A 16,547-nucleotide genomic window follows, 5' to 3' on the forward strand; every position below is an offset into this window, starting at 1 on the left:
GCTGTATTACGGAACACGTTCACAGAGTTTGTTTTTTTGCAGACTAAGCTATCTGAAAAAAAATTGACAATATATATTTTCTCAAAATCATTTAAAACAATGTCAAGAACGTGTTCTTGGTACTTGCCTGATTGGTATTCATCGTTCTGTGAACGTACTCTCTAAAGTTTGATTTGTTAATTGCAATGTGTGATGTTTAGCTGCTTCAAGGAACACGTTCACAGATGTCTTTTGGCTGATAGTTTTACATGGTTCTATGAACGTACTCGCAAAACATTGACATATTTCAAGTGTCAATTCTGTTTAGCTGTATCATAGGGCATGTTCTCAGAGGTATTCTGAATACAAATAGACATTTTCTCTCGTGAATCTGTGAACGTACTCACAAAACATTGATATATTTAAAGGTGATTGATGTATGTACTTTGGGGCACGTTCACAGGATATTTAGACTGCAAATGTACTTTGTTACATTTAAAAATGGCGAAAATTTGCAATACAATTACCTCAAAATTATTCACATCACTTTTAAGAGCATGTATCCTGCATCAGTTCTGTGGACGTACTCTTTTTTAGAATTGATGTACACTGTAGTGATACCTACTGCAGACTATTCTTTATCTAAACAGTTTCTGTGAACGCACTCCATGCTATTCTAAATTGCACATTTTGACTGATCAAATCCGTGAACGTACCCCAACGCTCCAGAGCGCCCGCAAACCGCTTCATTTGCGAGCATCTTTCGCCAGATTTCACTAATTCCACCCTCTGAAACTCGATATTTCCGCCACGCTCGAGCACTCCTAATCGACGCTAATTGAAAACTAATTGCGCTCGAAATAGGTTCGTCTAGTGTTCAGTAATTTATCCCCCGTCCCCCGCCACCTACCTCTTCAATCTTCCCCGGATGTTACGCAAGAACCACTATAAACTGGCGTCAAGGTGCTTTCGCCTTCCAGAAAATTTGCTCTCAAGCCTTTCAGCTGGAAAATCACCTCTTCGTTAGTCTTTTGGCCACGCCGTGTCGAAATTTGGCACCAGACTAAAGCTCCCCTTACCAGGTAAGCCTAGTCTAGTGGATTTTCGTTTCTTTTTCTGTACCATCCGCATCCCGTAGATTACGGGCAGCTTGTGTGTGTGGTTCAGCGATTAAGCTCCGCAAGCAGTGATGGAGTGCGTTCACAGAAAACTGGACCAAAACGTGACCCGCAAGCTTGATGCACGTCTGGCCGTAGTAGGCGATATTTCATTTCAGAGTGACGTTTACACCTTCTGACGGCAGCGCTGTGAACGTGCCCCAACCCTTGCGTTGAGGCTTAATTTATTCACGAGCCTGCTTCGATAGAGTGTGGCCGTCAGGTATAATCCAGTGTCGGCGCCTATCCGGATGTCAACAACGGTTGTAGGGCAACGAAAAATTAGCACCTGTCAGCTGGAAACGGTAACCGCGCGACATTGTTTAAACGAACCCGGATTGGTGGCAGAGACAAGCAGATCTGCCTCTTTGATTTAGTGGGGTACGTTCGCCGGAGTTGCTCTACTTATCAATCAACGCGCTGTCACTTTTACACGCTAACTCCGGACGACTCAATCAAACGAATTACCCAAACAGTGACGTCCGCTAACGTCTGATGACTCCACGTTGACAGACGACCTTGCCCGGCCAGCTGCTTCCGAAAGCAATCCAAATTATTACAAACGTGCGTGTGGTTAACTTTCCCCCCCTTCCCCTTGGGTTCTCCGTAAGCTCCACTTCCGGGTAAAATTGGAGCTTAACAGACGTGACGAACGAGATAAGGCTGGGGCACGGGGAGTATTTACGGAAAACATACACGCACCCGTGCACACAGAAGGCCATGGCTTTTATCGCCCATAGTAAGCACAGCATAATGTACTTCAAGGTTGCTATGGTGAGGTTAGGTTAGGTTGGGAGGGAAAGCAGGTGGTTTAATTTGATCCCACCTCAAAATTGGGACGGCAAGGCAAGCTTGATTTACGTGGCTTTCATTCGCAAAAGTGCTCCGTGACAAATTTGATGACGTGTGGAAACTGTCAAGTTTGTTTATGCATGCAGACGCGCGGGGGGGACCCGCTAGGATGATTTTTTTTGCAAATTCGAAAAGACAGCTGTCAAGCTGATGTTTCCTAACAGATTTCTCATTTAATTTTACAACACACACGTTCAAAATCACTCAGTTTTCGTCAAACTCTAAACTACTCAGAAATGAGTTAAAAGGTCAACTGTCAGATTTGAGTGAATTTCCAGTTAACTTTTTCAAAACGGCCAACGCTCCATTGATTTTTTATCTACACATTCAAAAAAGTAAGCGTTCACTTAGAATTCAACGTTTTATTTGGCGAAATTCACTTAAATCTGACAAAAGTCATACTAAATCATTTCTGAGTAGGTTCGCTATTGACGAAAACTGAGACAATTTTGTAAATTTTGTAAATTTTGTAAATTTTGTAAATTTTGTAAATTTTGTAAATTTTGTAAATTTTGTAAATTTTGTAAATTTTGTAAACTTTGTAAATTTGGTAAATTTTGTAAATTTTGTAAATTTTATAAATTTTGTAAATTTTGTAAATTTTGTAAATTTTGTAAATTTTGTAAATTTTGTAAATTTTGTAAATTTTGTAAATTTTGTAAATTTTGTAAATTTTGTAAATTTTGTAAATTTTGTAAATTTTGTAAATTTTGTAAATTTTGTAAATTTTGTAAATTTTGTAAATTTTGTAAATTTTGTAAATTTTGTAAATTTTGTAAATTTTGTAAATTTTGTAAATTTTGTAAATTTTGTAATTTTTATAAATTTTGTAATTTTTGTAAATTTTGTAAATCTTGTAAATTTTGTAAATTTTGTAAATTTTGTAAATTTTGTAAATTTTGTAAATTTTGTAAATTTTGTAAATTTTGTAAATTTTGTAAATTTTGTAAATTTTGTAAATTTTGTAAGTTTTGTGAATTTTGTAAATTTTGTAAATTTTGTAAATTTTGTAAATTTTGTAAATTTTGTAAATTTTGTAAATTTTGTAAATTTTGTAAATTTTGTAAATTTTGTAAATTTTGTAAATTTTGTAAATTTTGTAAATTTTGTAAATTTTGTAAATTTTGTAAATTTTGTAAATTTTGTAAATTTTGTAAATTTTGTAAATTTTGTAAATTTTGTAAATTTTGTAAATTTTGTAAATTTTGTAAATTTTGTAAATTTTGTAAATTTGTAAATTTTGTAAATTTTGTAAATTTTGTAAATTTTGTAAATTTTGTAAATTTTGTAAATTTTGTAAATTTTGTAAATTTTGTAAATTTTGTAAATTTTGTAAATTTTGTAAATTTTGTAAATTTTGTAAATTTTGTAAATTTTGTAAATTTTGTAAATTTTGTAAATTTTGTAAATTTTGTAAATTTTGTAAATTTTGTAAATTTTGTAAATTTTGTAAATTTTGTAAATTTTGTAAATTTTGTAAATTTTGTAAATTTTGTAAATTTTGTAAATTTTGTAAATTTTGTAAATTTTGTAAATTTTGTAAATTTTGTAAATTTTGTAAATTTTGTAAATTTTGTAAATTTTGTAAATTTTGTAAATTTTGTAAATTTTGTAAATTTTGTAAATTTTGTAAATTTTGTAAATTTTGTAAATTTTGTAAATTTTGTAAATTTTGTAAATTTTGTAAATTTTGTAAATTTTGTAAATTTTGTAAATTTTGTAAATTTTGTAAATTTTGTAAATTTTGTAAATTTTGTAAATTTTGTAAATTTTGTAAATTTTGTAAATTTTGTAAATTTTGTAAATTTTGTAAAATTTTGTAAATTTTGTAAATTTTGTAAATTTTGTAAATTTTGTAAATTTTGTAAATTTTGTAAATTTTGTAAATTTTGTAAATTTTGTAAATTTTGTAAATTTTGTAAATTTTGTAAATTTTGTAAATTTTGTAAATTTTGTAAATTTTGTAAATTTTGTAAATTTTGTAAATTTTGTAAATTTTGTAAATTTTGTAAATTTTGTAAATTTTGTAAATTTTGTAAATTTTGTAAATTTTGTAAATTTTGTAAATTTTGTAAATTTTGTAAATTTTGTAAATTTTGTAAATTTTGTAAATTTTGTAAATTTTGTAAATTTTGTAAATTTGTAAATTTTGTAAATTTTGTAAATTTTGTAAATTTTGTAAATTTTGTAAATTTTGTAAATTTTGTAAATTTTGTAAATTTTGTAAATTTTGTAAATTTTGTAAATTTTGTAAATTTTGTAAATTTTGTAAATTTTGTAAATTTTGTAAATTTTGTAAATTTTGTAAATTTTGTAAATTTTGTAAATTTTGTAAATTTTGTAAATTTTGTAAATTTTGTAAATTTTGTAAATTTTGTAAATTTTGTAAATTTTGTAAATTTTGTAAATTTTGTAAATTTTGTAAATTTTGTAAATTTTGTAAATTTTGTAAATTTTGTAAATTTTGTAAATTTTGTAAATTTTGTAAATTTTGTAAATTTTGTAAATTTTGTAAATTTTGTAAATTTTGTAAATTTTGTAAATTTTGTAAATTTTGTAAATTTTGTAAATTTTGTAAATTTTGTAAATTTTCTAAATTTTCTAAATTTTGTAAATTTTGTAAATTTTGTAAATTTTGTAAATTTTGTAAATTTTGTAAATTTTGTAAATTTTGTAAATTTTGTAAATTTTGTAAATTTTGTAAATTTTGAAATTTTGTAAATTTTGTAAAAAATTAACCTACTCAGAAGCGGGTGATTCAGTCAAATGTCAAAGTTTGGCAAAATTGAGTGACATTCAGCCAGATCTGAGTTGAAATTACTCAAAACTGACATTTGCCTCATTTACTCATTTCTGAGTAGGTCGGTTTTGTCAAAAACTTTTTAATTTAAAGTGAGGACTTTCTAGGGCCAGTGGAGGAAAAAAATATAATTTAACTCAAAATTGACGAACTCCTCGTCAGTGATGCACGATCGAGCTCGAGCTGTCATCACAACCGCTTGGTGCCGAATAAAAAAATCGTAAGTTGCATGATAAACAACTATTAACAGAAAGAAACGGAAGATTTTTGATGCAAAAAAACAGCTGTCAAAAAATCTGACCACGTTCTACGAATCAATCTCAATTAGGAAGTAGAGATTGATAACACGAGACATTCAATCACCTTCCAAGCCTCATCAGTAAACATAACCTCACAAAACACTTCTGTCACCGCCTACTTGGACCAGTGTCCGTCGTTCAGGTGCATCCAGTTCCGTGTTGCCAGAGCCTTTTCCCGGCGGATACTCTTGTTCCCAAGACACGGAGAAAATTACTTTTTAAACTGGGTCATAATCGCAATAATTTCTTTCAATCTCGCCCCGGACCCAGCAGGCGACACCTTGGCCAAGGTGTGAATGATGTAACCTGGTCCTCCTCCTCCAGCGTGCAATCTCTTAGGGTGGAAAATTTTATTTTTCTGCAACGTAAACCCTTATTTTATGCATTATTTCTTAATGCGTTTTCTCGTCTCCTTCCTCCCTACACTGTCACTAAGTAAGCTATCTCGCTCTCGCTCCAGCGGATCTCGGAATCGTAATTTATTTTTATTCGAAGGTTTACCGGTATAAAATGGGATTTTCCCATCCGCCGCCACCGCTGACATAACCTGCAAAACAACACACAAAAGGTCCAGCGCGGCCATCTTTTATCTCGCTCTAGTCCGATCAAGACGACGTAATGTGTATTGCTTTCCTTGTTCTTCCCTCCAACCCTCCGCTCTCGATTGGGTGTAAACCGATAAGGGAATAACAGATGTCGTTACGCAATCTTTCATCTCATTCAGTGTGTGTGTGTTTACCATGGTGCTGGCAACACTGGAAAATGTGGTCAAAGCAGGCTGGTAATCGAATAAAAGTGGCCTACTGTTGCTCGGTTGAAGTGAATTAATCAATCATCTCCGATGACAACGAGCAGCAGCAGTTTCAGCAAAAAAGGGGGTCATTCAGCTGTCAAAAGTGCACGCTTGCGAAAGGTTACACAACTTTGCAGGTGAATCCAGCGAATTTGGTTCAAATGACGAAGCCTACTGTTTGTTTACATCTCGTTGACAGTTGGATTCATCTGTCTGTATTCAATGTAAATATAAACACAGGAGTAAGCTGTTTGTTTACATCCAAGAATACGTCCTTTGGAAAAGTTAGCTTTGATCTAGTCAGTCCATTTGGGGTACGTTCACGCGTGTAGTCGCAATAAGTGAATAAATCCAGTTTTGCTTTCTGTTGGGGTTATTTTTAGCGTGTACAAGCAGCAATAACCAAGTATTTAATGTGTTTCATAATCAATCAACGAAAAGAGAGCCGAGTTTTGGTTTCAAGGATTCGTGTAGGATGACGGCTCTGGCAGCTTTGATTCGAGTATATGTCAAAGGGTTGAGGATCTCGTTGATGAATGACGAAGGGGAAATTTGGGTAATTAATGCGAGGAAATGCGTGGTCTTGAATTTCGAGTGTAGTCACGAGGCGAAATTGAGTGACGTGCAGATTTCACACCGAAAATCAAGCAACATACTTTTTCATTTCAATAAGGCTTGCTAGGCCCAGTGTAAAAAAAACATAATTTAATCCAAAAATGACGAACTCCTCGTCACAGTGTCCTGATGCAAACAATGATCGAGCTCGAGCTGTCATGGCCCTGCGAAATATGTTGGCTGACATATCGGGCGGTCAGTCAAAACAAACCAGCTAGAAGTTGCCTGACAAAAAACATTTGCTAGAAAGAGATAGCAAATCTGATGCAAACAAGCCCCCAGCAGCCACGTAAATATACTTTGAATGTTTTGGTAAATTTCTGAGTAGAAAGAAAACATGAAAAATAAAAAAAATACTTAATAAAATTAAAATTTTATTCGAAAGAAATCCATGTTAAAGCAAACAAACATCTTAAAAATTTAGTTTTACAGTTGAGAATGTACAAGAAGGAAGCCAAACTGCGAGTGCTTTGAGGTTTGGGTTAGACCGTCTAGAGGGAGGGCAATCAAATTTGAATTTTCCTCGTTGCTGAGAGCAGCTTATGCTATAATATTTGAAGGGATTTCGCCTCCTTTTTTTAGTTTTGCAGAAGAGGAAGAGAACTGAACAAGGATGGAACAAGTTTATTTTTGCATATTTTGATGATGTTTTGGTTTTAAAGCTAAGCTGGATCTCATTTTACAAAGTCGACAGAGATACTGTATCAATTTAAAATTATGGAGCAGCATGGTTGCTCATGATTTTAAAATGACTTCAAAGAGATGCCATGCGTCTCCTCTGAAGTGAGTTGTTGGAAAATTCTTGGGGATTTTCTGTGGCTATCTTGTAATTTTTATTTGATTTTAACCATACGAAGATTTTTCAATTCTTAAGAGAAACTCAAAACATACTCGTTTGAAGGAATTAAAAAGGTTGGACATCATCCGAGCCAAATTTAGTTTGCAAACAAAGAGTTTATCCTACTCCTATTGAAAATATCCACTGACGTAAGCAGGAAACACTAGTTTTTCAAACTTGCATTGGCCCAAATATATTGTTTTAATTTAACTGCATTTCAAATAACAATCTTATGTTTACAATCCAATCAAATCTAAAGAAAAACTAAATTTTACCTGCTTATTTTAAATCTTTTCATTTAGGCCTTTTTACAATAAAATTCTGGATTCCAATAAAGTTTAGAAAAAATATTTGAATGACATATAAAATTCACCTGATTTGAATTATCAATATTTTAAATTGAAACAAAAATAGTCGAGCCATCCGAATTTTATCGTTGTTACTTTCTTTTAAACATGAGCAATTTCATACAAAATCGGCCTATTTTACGCATTTTTTGCATTTTTTATTTTATATTTGGCACAGCGAAAAATCCGATGTAAAATCGCATGCAAAAGCATGCACATCACCTTCGTCAAAAAATACACTTAATATTACGCACTGCATGTACAATTTTCGTTAAATAAAAAAGTTGCAACCGACGGGATTCAAACCCAGCACCATTAGTGAGGACTGGTGCCTTAGCCCGCTCGGTCATCAGACCGATGAAGAAAGGGAAGGAGTAACGCATATATGAGCTTGACATTTCGGTCAAGTAGGTTTCCCATACTGAGGGGCTTCATATATCAGGGTGTAATATTACATAGAATTTCATAAAATAATGCGAAATTTATTTTACACCCAGGCCTTTTACACGCAGCTGGATTACTACTTTTTTAGCTGTGTAGTTCACCCATACAAGTCTCCATAAAATTTTGGCAGCACCCCATACAAAAATGGTACGAAATTTTTCGAAAGTCTGTAACTTTTGAAGGAACTTCCTGATAGATTTCATAGCAAAACAAAAATTGAATTTTGGAATGTTGAAAATTTGGTTGGTTGAATATTACTCATTTTTGAGTAATATTACTCAAAAAATGTGTAAAAATGTGAACTTGATAAATATTCATCAGAAACTGATGAAAATTCACCACTTCCTGATGAATGTTACAATTTTTTTTTCTTTGTTGGTGTCTTCGGCAAAGTTGTTGGTTTTGATGAGGACTATTCAGAAGAAATATTTACATAATTTTTTTCCGGTTTTTAATTTTTTTTAAATCAATTTTCTTAAAACCTGATATTTTAAGTTTTTGATTTATTTTTTTATGTTTTAGAGGACAAAAAATCGCATCTTTTAAGCCAAACGTTCGGCCAAAAATGTTGCAGCCTAATTAAGATTTAAATAAAAAATTTGTTTTGTTAAATATAAATCCTACCCAAAAAAAATTTTGGCTGTACATTAGAACACTAACAATTCGCAGAAATTTTAAAGTGCACTGTTAGTTTTCTCTCAGTGTATGTGTACATACGTCCTTTTGGAAACTTATTCGAGAATTGTCCCTAACTTTTAAAAATAACTACGTACTAAAAAAATGTAAATTTAGAAGGTGCATAATTTTCAGTTATAATGCATGTAAAGTTACATATTTTAAGATGTTAATTTACATATTTTTTTCTGACATAAAACATGTACTAATTACCTGGGTGCTGAAAAGACAGAATGCGTAGCGTGATTTTCGAAAGCTCCCCACTGCTTCCCACTAATACAACTGCACTACAGCTGTAAACATAGACAAATTAGAAGGCTATGTTCAAGCTCAAGCGTGACATATTTTTTGCTACTGAAGTGAATTGTTTTGAAACATTTTGAATATGTTGATGTTAAAGTTTTCGCTGAAAAATTAAATGCTTGCGCTTTTTTCTTCGTTGGCTGAAAAACAATATATTTTTTTATTCATAACTTATTTTTATTAGGTCCTTTAAGGTGCTACGACCAGGTTAGGACCGAGGATCAGTTTACAATCAAAATATAAAAAAATAAATAAAAATAAAACCCATTACACTCCATACTTGGAGATCATGTAACTGACAAGGGTTACTTGGTCCAAGCGGGTCTTGCAGGTTTTGAATCTGCCGATGTACTCGGAGAAAATGCCCCACAGCTCAGAATATAAATTATAGATCGATCACAATATTTGCTACTTGTTGGTCGCATTTTGCAAACAGTAAATTGGTTCTGCTTTGACAGATCAAATTTGAGGCCGCTTTGCGAACCACTATTCTATTTTTTGGCTGTACATTAGGACACTAACAATTTGCAGAAATTTTGAAGTGCACTGTTAGTTTTCTCTCAGTGTATGTTTATAAATGGCTTATATGAAATGTCCCTAATTTTTAAAATTATCTACGTAGTAATTTTTTTATTGTAAATTTAGAAGGTGCTAAATTTTAAGCTTTTATACATGTACAATTACACATTCTTAGACGTCAATTTACATATTTTTCTTGCATAAAAGATGCACTCATTACCAGGTATAATCTCTCCATGTTTTTTTTATTTTGCATTTTCTCTCAATAAATGATTTACCCTTCTTTTAGTTCTTTTTTTTTAATTTTGGATAAAAAATTAAAAGGACTCAAAACATTTAATTTGGCTCTTGTTTTGCCAAAGACAACAGCGACCAGAAAACAGAGACAGAGATTTGCAAATATTTCCAACAAAGAAACAATATTTTTTTTGTTATTGTTTTTTTTTATTTCTGACAAACATTCAATTTTAAAAAAGAAAATTTATATTTCAAAGTTAAAAATGTTATGGCAATATTCAACCCCTCTTTTTCGATATAAATTAACATCAAATGTAAGTGAAAAGAGTGTAAATAAATTTACACATTTTCAGAAGCAATATTACATATTTTTTCTGACGCAAAATTGGTAGATATTCCCCGGTGGCGTTACATGATACATGTTTTTTACCGCGTGAAATGAAATAAATTTCTCCACTGATGTAACTCTACACAGCTCTTGATTTAAAATTACTACAGTTTTTCTTGTCACAAAATCTGTCTGATTTTCGTTAGTGAAACCTAACCTGGAATGATTTTTGACAGTTTTCGCTCTATTTGTATGCAGGTCTCGTGGTTTTGAATAAAAATTATCCAAATTCGAAGGAGGGTCACAAAAATAAAGTAAGAGTTTACCTCTTTTCAACTTAATTTTTTCATAAAATAATGTGTAAAAGATAAAATTACTGAGGAAAAACACGAAAATAAACTGTGTCAAAAAGATGTAATTTTACATAAGAAATTCGCAAAATTGAATTCCTCAAATTTTGCTAGCATTAATTCGTACATGAGACCGAGTGTGAAACTGAATTGCACAACATTCCTACCACAATTTCAACAACTCTAGCATGATTCAGTCGGCAAGGCCACTCATATTCTGAAGAAGTTAAATTTTTGCGCATCATCTGATTCGTCTCATTCCGCATTTGATTCGAAAGTTTCCATTTTTTCGATTTTTTATGAAATGCTCATAAATGACCATCTTTCAAAAAGAAAAAATCGAAATCTTTAGAAAGTTTCCAAAATTTTATCCATGAAACATTGAAGATTAGGTTGCTAAGAGTTTTTGAATTCTCACAAAAATATTTTTTTGATATTAGAATATTTTTTTCAGTTGTTTTCGACATGAGCAAAAAAATAAAAACAATTAAATTACAAGCCATAGTCTCAACATTTGAATGCAAAAGGGTTTTAAAATGTTTAAATTTAAATTTTACACTAGTTCAGTTATTTTGAAATCATTAGTTTTCAAAAAATTTCAAATTGACGAAAACAATTTTTTGCGAAAAAAAAACTTTTTGCGATACTAAACATCGAAAATTTTAAAAAAATTCAGAAGATTCCAAAATCAACCCAAACATGCCAAACATAATTTTAAACACAAAGAAAAGCATTATATATCGATTTCAGCTGATTGTACTTAAGTTTCCATTGAAATTTTGAAGTTTTATGAAACAAATTTTTTTTGTGTCCCCTAATTTTTCGGGCCAACTTTGAAGGGGGGAGGGGGGTGGGAGACAAAAACTTTTGATAAAATTTGTACCAGCCTAATAGCTTATTCAAAATTGATGAGTTTTATGAGAAAAATTCTGTACTCAAACATATTTCGAATTATATTCAAATATTGTTTCAAAATAATGTATTATGGTTCAGCTTTTTTTAGTTTTTTCCAATCCTTCACAAAAATCTTAGAAAAGTAAATAAAAAAAAGTTTGATATTCAAGCATATTTTTGATTTGATTTAATTTAATTTGAGTTCCATGTAGTGAATTGACTTACTGTTCAAAAAGAAAAAAAACTAACTTAATCCACCTATGTGGTTGGTGCCTTCTCCTCACTCTTTTCCAACAATGGGTGATATGTTCCGGAATACAAAAACCTACATATCACTCAGGGGCTCATAAATGACATCATAAGTGGTCAGAACTCGAGACAGGGTTGCCAGATCTTCAATTTTTTGGACTCATTGGATAGGTCTTTTGATAACCTAACCAACGGTGGGTCGGATGGTGGATCCGGACATGGTTTACATAAATTTAAGTGAGATCCGGCTACAAAAAAGTACATAAATATCAGTTAAGAGGTTAGAACTCGAGACAGATTTGCCAGATTATCAATGTTTTAGACACGTTGGAAAGGTCTATCGATTACCTTACCAACGATGGGTCGGATGATAGATCCGGACGTTGTTTACATACATGTAAGTGAGATCCGGCTACAAAAAAAAAGTACATAAATATCACTTAAGTGGTCAGAACTCGAGACAGGGTTGCCAGATATTCAATGTTTTAGACTCGTTGGAAAGTTCATTCGATTATCTAACCAACTATGGGTCGGATGATGGATCCGGACATTGTTTACATACACTTAAGTGAGATCCGGCTACAAAAAAGTACATAATTATCACTTAAGTGGTTAAAACTCGAGACAGGGTTGCCAGATTATCAATGTTTTGGATTCGTTGGAAAAGTCTTTCAATTACCTAACTAACGATGTATAACATGATGATGTTTGGTTCAGTTTACTGCCATTTATTCAACTTCCGAAAATATGCGAAAACACATTTTTATACATAACTTTTGAACTACTTATTGAAACTTCAAACAATTCAATAGCACCGTATGGGACCCTAAACCAAGTCGAATGCGACTGGTTTGGTTGAAATCGGTTCAGCCAGTGCTGAGAAAACTGCGAGACACTATTGGTCACATACACACACACATACACACAAACATTTGTTCAGTTTTCGATTCTGAGTCAATATGTATACATAAAGGTGGGTTTTCGAGCTTTAAATAAAAAGTTCAATTTTAGAGCAGGAGCCTTACCTCAGTGAGGAAGGCAAAAACTGTTGACGTTTTGCTTGTGGAACAGAGTCAAAAAACCACTTTTTGAACTAATTATGTCTTTTAACCTCTTGTCATAAACTCAAGTCAAAATGATTTAGGTTTAGGGGTAAGATTCTTGTAAGAAATTCAATTTCGGACAAATTTGTCAAAGGGTGAAAAGCGATAAGAGTTGATACTGATTTTGTTTAGCAAAAAACATGGAGGCGCATGATTGTTCATGGTTTTAAAAATAAACCAGATGAAATACCATGCATCTCCATTGAAATTAACAGTATGGCAGTTCCTTAAGTTTCAACCAATAAATGTTACCATAAATAGTTTGCAAATATTAATTGAAGATACCATCAAAATAAAAAAAACCTGATTTTCTCGCACAGTAAAAAGAAATTAAAACTAATTGTTGAGTATTTATTGAAAATCATACTTTTTTTTATTTTTTTATTATCTGATCTTTAAATTAAGTTTTGGAAACACTGCCAACGAAGCCAGAACCAAGAGATCTTGAGGTATTTTTTGACTGTAAATTGTGATAAATTTAATTGAGTAATTCTTCAAATGTTTATTTGAATTTGAAGTTTTGTATTAAAAAAAAGCTATTTTGCATCGTTGGATTGCCCATACAAGTCTCGTCCATACAAAAATGATATGTTCGAAACCCGAAGGTAGTTAAACTGTAAATAAACCATTAGTTTTGATTGACATTAAATTGCTTGTTATTTAATTAGAAAAATTCCGTCATTTCATATTTTTCAAACTTTTTGATTTATTTGAATTAAAAAACGTTACTTAATCCACCTTTAGGTGGTTGGTGCCTTCCTCCCATTCATAAAGTAAAGACACTACACATCCTCAAAAAAGTGTATAAATAACACTTATTTTTTATCAAATTATCTGAGATCCGGCCTCAAAAAAGTGTATGAAAAACACTAAAATACTTATAACTTTTGATAGGGTTGTCAATCTTCAATCTTTTGGGCTTGTTGGAAAGGTCTTTTGATTACCTATCCAACGATGGGTCGCATGATAGATCCGGACAACTTTTTCATCAAAATATTTGAGATCCGGCTTCAAAAAAGTCTATAAATAACACTTAAGTGCTCATAACTTTTGATGGGGCTGTCAGATCTTCAATCTTATTAACGCGTTGGAAAGGTCTTTCAAATACCTTTCTAGTAATATATAGCATGACGGGTTTTCTTACAAAAACCACCCTTTTTACAATCTTCCGAAGTTTAGCTAAAATCGTTTTTTTAGCATAACCTTTGAAGTACTTTTCTAAACTTCATAATATTAACTAGGGTCTTGTAGGACCCCAAGACGGATCGAATGAGACCAAAACGGTCCAAATCGGTTCAGCCAGTCCGGAGATAATCGAGTGCATATTTTTCGGTGCACGGACTCACATCCAGACACACGCACAGACATTTGTTTAGAATTTGATTCTGAGTCGATAGGTATACGTGAAGGTGGGTCTACGAGGTCAAATAAAGAAGTTCATTTTTCGAGTGATTTTAAAGCCTTTCCTCATTGAGGTGAGGAAGGCAAAACGTATAGCATGACGGGCTTCCTTACAAAAACCACCCTTTTTACAATCTTCCGGACTTTATTCGAAATCGTATTTTAGCATAACTTTTGAAGTACTTTACTAAACTTCATAATATTAACTAGGGTCTTGTTTGACCCCAAGACGGATCGAATGAGACCAAAACGGTCGAAATCGGTTCAGCCAATCCGGAGATAATCGTGTGCATATTTTTCGGTGCACGGACTCACATCCAGACACACGCACAGACATTTGTACAGAATTTGATTCTGAGTCGATAGGTATACGTGAAGGTGGGTCTACGAGGTCTAATAAAGAAGTTCATTTTTCGAGTGATTTTATAGCCTTTCCTCATTGAGGTGAGGAAGGCAAAAAATCTGTGAAATAATATGGTAATTTTCCAATTAAACATTATATTTGCCACCAAAAATCACTTGAATTTCTTTTTAAGCTAAACTAGTTTTGAGTTTTAGCCACTTTAAGATAAATTTGTGAAAGAATGATGTTTTTTAAAGATTTTTTTTTTCAGACTTCCGTCTGAAAAATGAAACAAATAAATTTTTACTAGTTTTTGAGAATATTCTTAAAAACTCATTGTTTTGTTTTTAATCATGAAGGGACAGTATAAGTGATTTCAAATGAAGACAAAATTCCAATCCCCCCGATAAAAGTTTATCCTTTAAATGTTTTTTCCCTTCCATCGATACGCCGTCCTCAGTAGCGACCTATTTCACCCCTCAGGGGGGATAAAACAAAGATTATGATATTCCCAAATTGCAGAAGGGGACTAGCTTTTCCAACGCTTTTCCTCGCCAACCATCTGTTTGCCCTCAACAAACCCACCCAAAATGAAAACTAATTATTCTCCGATTTCCAGTTTACATAGGGTGTCCCACATCCCTTTCCCCTCTTGAAAAGGCAACCCAAATTAATGGACAGCATCTCGAACCATTAATTACACGAACCCCCTCAAATCGTATCCCCAAAAGTTAAGCAAAATTCGACTTACCCTACACGCTCGTCCTCGTTCCAGTAAATCCTTCCCGTTCCACTCCGAAACAAACCGCTATTAAAATAGTTTCACTTGCCGTTATCACACGACACACGACACGACATATCCCCTTCAGAAAAAAATTACACTCTTCTTCTTTTTTTCCCTCTTCTTCCTCGTAATCCGATATCCTTAAACTGGCCCAAATTTCACTCACACTTGTCGCGCGAACGCGTCCCTCTTCTTCCCTTGTTATCACTCCAACTTTCCCTTCTTCCTTTCTTCACTCTCACTTTCCCCCCTTCACAATTCTTCCTTAACGATCGGCTAATAAATTCCGTTTTCAAGCACCTTGGCGCGATAAAAATTCATTAGTCTCTCCCTCGTTCTCTAATCTCGCCGTTTGCGCCTGCAAGTGCTGCAGCCCGCACGACACAGCGCCTCAACTCCGCGAACGAACCCCAAACATGCAACATCCAAGTAAGCGCTGAATAATTAAGCACACCCCCCTGCTCACACCACTGTTCCAGCTAATCGCTTGTCCGCGCGCAGAAGGCCTTGCCTGCGTCCTCCTCCTCTCTTCACCTGTCAACCCATGCTGTCAGAGTGACAGGTGTCAAGGTTGGTGAAATGCAGCAGGTGCACACGAATCCCCTTTTATAAAGAAAGACTTCTTCAAGAAGCGCTTCACCGAAGAGTCCAAAAAAACGCTTCAAGTTCTGCCCCTGGAAGGTAGACAACCGTCCCGTTCGACTGACAGCTGCAGACTGGCCGCGGTGCAGCAGTAGGCGCGTTACTTTGTACGCGGGCACTCGCCCAAACAGGATCGTCGTTCGTTTTGTGGGCGCCTGCTGGGATGTTGTGTGCAGTTCGAAGGCTGGGTGTTTTATTTTGCTGGAGATTGAGTGAGTGGAAAATGAGAGAGTGAGAGTGAGAGAGCGAGAGTTGAAAAGCACATGGTCGCGATTGGAAGTGATAACACGAGGGGGGGCGAACTCATTGGAGAGTTGGAAATGTCAAGGAAGTGGTAGGGTTATGGTTTCAATTTTAAATCAGAAATAAAAAGAATCAAATATAAAAAAAAAATCTAATTTTGAATCTTTTTTAATTATTTTTAGAATTTTGTAGGATATTGAAAAAAAAATAAAATTTTCAAAATTTTAAGAATAAAAAAAAGTTAGGAAGTTTTAATAATTTATTCGAACAAAATAAAAAAGAAACTATGAATTTTAGAATATTTTATGATTCTCAAAGATTTTGAGATTTTTTTTTCGGAATTTGAAGGAAT

The 16,547-nt window shown here is 33.1% G+C and overlaps 1 protein-coding gene across 1 annotated transcript in view; it reads right to left on the reverse strand.

Moving 5' to 3' along the window:
* Nucleotides 1-16,103, reverse strand: part of LOC6052104 (probable G-protein coupled receptor B0563.6) — a 71,414-nt gene extending 55,311 nt beyond the window's left edge. Inside the window, exon 1 of the mRNA XM_038266627.1 lies at nucleotides 15,278-16,103. The gene's annotated coding sequence lies outside the window, so the exon portion shown is untranslated. The remainder of the gene's footprint in view (nucleotides 1-15,277) is intronic.
* Between the last annotated feature and the right edge of the window lie 444 nt (nucleotides 16,104-16,547).

This window comes from Culex quinquefasciatus, chromosome 1 (genome assembly GCF_015732765.1).
Source record: "Culex quinquefasciatus strain JHB chromosome 1, VPISU_Cqui_1.0_pri_paternal, whole genome shotgun sequence".
NCBI lineage: Eukaryota > Metazoa > Arthropoda > Insecta > Diptera > Culicidae > Culex > Culex quinquefasciatus.